Source organism: Pan troglodytes, chromosome X, assembly GCF_028858775.2.
Source record: "Pan troglodytes isolate AG18354 chromosome X, NHGRI_mPanTro3-v2.0_pri, whole genome shotgun sequence".
NCBI classification, from domain to species: domain Eukaryota; kingdom Metazoa; phylum Chordata; class Mammalia; order Primates; family Hominidae; genus Pan; species Pan troglodytes.
The window spans coordinates 126,888,793-126,892,912 of record NC_072421.2 but is presented as its reverse complement, the minus strand read 5'-3'; the positions used below and the strand labels follow the sequence as shown (position 1 = coordinate 126,892,912).

The 4,120-nt window shown below is 42.1% G+C and overlaps 1 pseudogene; it reads left to right on the top strand.

Annotated features, from left to right (window-relative positions):
- The first annotated feature begins 3,515 nt into the window (after positions 1-3,515).
- LOC112207248 (5S ribosomal RNA) lies at positions 3,516-3,633 on the top strand (annotated as a pseudogene).
- The last annotated feature ends 487 nt before the right edge of the window (positions 3,634-4,120 follow it).

Below are 4,120 nucleotides of genomic sequence, written 5' to 3'. Positions count from 1 at the left end.
GACTAAACCTCAATCTCTTTTGTGGGACTTTATTCCCCAAATGTCCCTGGGGAAGACAGTTGCCCTGTTTTCTGAGATCATGTCAGTGTCAGGGACAGAGGTGAGATCCAGGCACCATTAAGGGATGAGTTATGGTAGTGATTGGCCAGGTGACTTGGGAATATTTAAATTCTGCCTTGGCCCTGTCACCCTGGTATGTTCCACAAGAGACGCATGTGACTAAAGAGTGGCAAAGGAAGCAAAATAACATTGGGGGCATTAGCCCCCAGACTCTATTTCAGCACTGTACTAAGCTGACCACAAGGAAGCTTAGAGTAGAGACAGTGTGGAACTCAGAACCAAAACAGGATGAATAGCTTACCATTTATCTTAAGCCAAAGTCAAATTTCCAAATTTGCCATTCAAATGAGAAAAAAATGTTACAGCCACCAGCTTCAGAGAGAATGAACCCAGAAAGGGGCTTTCTACCTGTATGGGATTGTTTATATTCTCAGGGCTCCACCCACTAGAAACTGTGGTTCTACAGTGCCCAGGAATCTTGCCCATCAATTCAGTACTCCTCCACTACTTGGGTAGGAGGCTGGGGAGCAGACTAGAGAGGAACTTTTAACTCCTTTGCCTGGAAGTCAATATGGACACTGTGCTTATCTTGCTTAGATGCTTAGCTATGGCAACCAGGTACATTCTTTAGTGTGTGCTTGATTCTGTGTTTATATGTGGCTGGAGCATTGACTAATACAGAAGGTATCAAAAGGGGTACCATGATAGAATGCAAACTCAATAACCTGTGAGAATCACATCACCTATGTGGGATTTCTTATTTTCTAACACATTTTTTGATTATTGGTGAGATTCTTTATGAGCAAACTTGAATCCTTGAGACAATGGTTTACTATACCATGGTGTCACAGTATTTTGAGTCTTCTGGGAAATGGCAACTTGCTGTTGTTTACGATACTGGGAGAAAATGTGACACTTTCATATGCTGTTATAAATGCACATATGCTGAAATTTGAATATGGATGGACTGTGTTTTTAAATGATTTGTTTTTATTTTGTAGTTTTTAAAAAAGCCATGTAGACTATATGTGAATAGTTCGCATGCCATAATTTTCCTCATGTGGAGATCTTCTGCAATGCTAGGTAGGTGCTGTGGTATGCCAAGCTGCACTGCTTAAGCCTCATAGAACTGGAACTAGTTATTGCATCTCTCAGGATGCAGGGATATGGATTTACTCTGCTGAAGGAAAACATTCAGTCATATTCAGAATTTTCAGCTTTAGGCTTTGAAGACAACTACACTTGGTTTGGCTTTATTTTTAGGCTCCATGTCAGTTACCTTTTGCTGCATAAAAATCTACCCTAAAACTCAGTGGCTTAAAACAACCATTTGCAACTCACAATTCTGTGGGTTAGCAATTTGGGTTGGGCTCAGCACCTCATGGGCTCAGCTTCTTTCAAGGTGTCAAATTCCTATTTATACATTCAAAGAAATCCTTATAAGTTGAAATAGGGGTATTAAACTCCTAGTAAAGTTGAATTCTTATAACCAGAATGGTTCATAGTCTGAGAAGAAGAAAGCAATATGCAGAAAAAAAATGGCCTTGAGGTCAAAATAGTAGGGCCAAAACTGGGCAGTGAGATCAAAATGCCCTGTGTTGTTTGAGAATACCCTGAGGTTCAACATATTTATTGAGGTCCAGGGATGGTCCTACCATCCCTTTTCTGTCACTGGGCCAGAACTCAGACAAGCTTTTTTGAGGCAGGAGACCTTTACCTTTGCTACCTAAGCTGTTTGCTTCAGAACAGGCTTTCCTGTCACTTTTGCTGCCACCAAAGTTGTCAAGATTTGTAATCCCATAATTGCCGTTATTTCCGTGGATGGGGCTGGACTGTGCCCTGTTACTTGTTATGACTAAATTAATGTATCTGGGGCAAAATGTCTCAACTCCCATCTCACTGGTCCCTAAGTGAGATCCCCACTCAGTCCACCGTTGGGCAAAGATGTTCCAGCAAAAATGGTTTGAAATTCAAATGCTTGAGTCATCTTTCTGGTCTCATAGTGGTTTGATCTCAGAAGCTTTGTTGCTCTTTCTGCCACTGGACCTTGGCCATAGTCATCTCTGTCCATCCTGACAAATGTCATTAACTTTCTGTATTCATTTAAATTGTACTTGTCTGTTTATTATTTACTCATTTGTATATTCATGCATTCATTTGTTTATTAACATTCTTCATTTTTAATTGCACCTCAGGTTAAACCCCAGGGAGAAGGGGTTGTGGCCGTGACCCCTTCTCTTACAGAATACCCTTCAAGCTTTGTATCCATAGGGACAGTCTGTCTCTTTTTCTTTCTTTTATTGCCCTTGCTTCTCTCATTGGCTCTGTGTCTCTATCATCTTGTTACTTGCTCTCACTTGCTCTTACACTCAAACAATATAAATAGCTCCTCAGGCACTCTGGTAACTCGCTGACAAATAAGAACCTTAAATAAGAACAGGTGGGTATTATAAGGACATCAGCAAGCAGGAATCGAGGCAGTTAATGCTCTTCATCTCTCTCTGGGGCTACATGATGTCTCTCTCAATGTCTCTGTCATTGTCATTCTCTCTCTCAGCATCCCTGCTTCTCTCTGTATGTGTCCATAGCCCTAATCAATGGCCTACTGATTTTGTGCACGAGTTCTGCTTTTATTGTTACTTTTTCTTGCCATGATCCTTCGTAGATCCCTCTCTTCCTCAGGACATTTTTGGTAAACTCTAACTCTCATTTCTAACTGCTGCCGCCTTCACGTTTTTGAATGGGAGAATCATATGGGCATAGATCATCTTCTGCATCAGGTCACATTGTAGGTAAGTGACTCGACTGACTTGGCTACAACTGGGTCGGGTACACCCTGTGGCTAAAGGGTGAGGTCATGTGATATAAAACTTGGCAGCAAGAGCAGCAGAGGTTGCAAGCAGGCAGTGGACTAACAGGCAGTAATTGACATCTTCATATAGTCTGTTTCTTGCCCATTAGTACACTAACCTTTCTCCTATATACAATACTAAAGATGTCTCTGCCTAAAACCACCTACCTATTACACCTCAACCACAAACACGTGCTTCCAGGAGAGACACAACTCAGTTTCATCTAGAAGCCATATGAAAGGATCGTATTAAAAGCTGCCTGTCAGTCTCTGTCTGCAACCTTTAGGGGACATCCTTAAATTTTTCAGTTCCTGGGCCTGCTTATGGTCTTTGGTTCAGAGTATATATTGCATCCTTGCAGCTGCTTGGGAATGATGAATTATATACTGAAACCAGTAAGCATAAACTATTGCAGAGGAGTTCTTTCATCAGCAAATCTGACCAACTGGGGAATCTGCCTCTGGGAGGATTATCCCTGAGATGATCTAAGGGCAGCAACAGTCCACTTCTAGGTAATGTTGGTACTCTGGGAAAAGCCAACTTAAGGGGTTGGTTCTCAAACTCGATCTTGGATTGGAATCACTTGGAAGACTTGTTAAACTGGTCTATGGCCATACCACCCTGAACGTGCCCAATCTTGCCTGATCTTGGAAGCTAAGCAGGGTTGGGCCTGGTTAGTACTTGGATGGAAGACCCCCTGGGAATACGGGTGCTGCAGGCATTATTTAAATTTAATTTTAAAAAAATCCAGAATGCTGAGCTCCATCTCCAGAGCTTCTGATTCAGTAGGTACTTGCATTTCTAACAAGTTCCCAGGTGACATTGATGCTTTTGGTCCAGGAATCACACTTTGAAAACTGCTGTTTCTAGGGTGCCAATTTGAATCCAGGCGTTTGGTGGTTGAGCTGAAGTGGGCTTTGTTGTATCGCTGTATGGTAGTTTCAGTCCAGGAGAATTTCACTAGGTCATCTGACAGTTGTGATCCTTAGCAGCCCTTGATTTGTAAACTCAAAACAGAGGTCTCCCTGTGTTGTCCCTCCTGGCACCTGGATTGCCACTGTTCCTCATATGCTGATTGTGATGTCCATACTCACCTGGGATTAACTGTTGCCATTTGTGTCCAACGCTAGCTCCTCCCATCTTCTTTTTATATAGTGATACTTCTATGATCACCTCTTGCATTCTCATTTCCTGCCAGGAAGGACTAA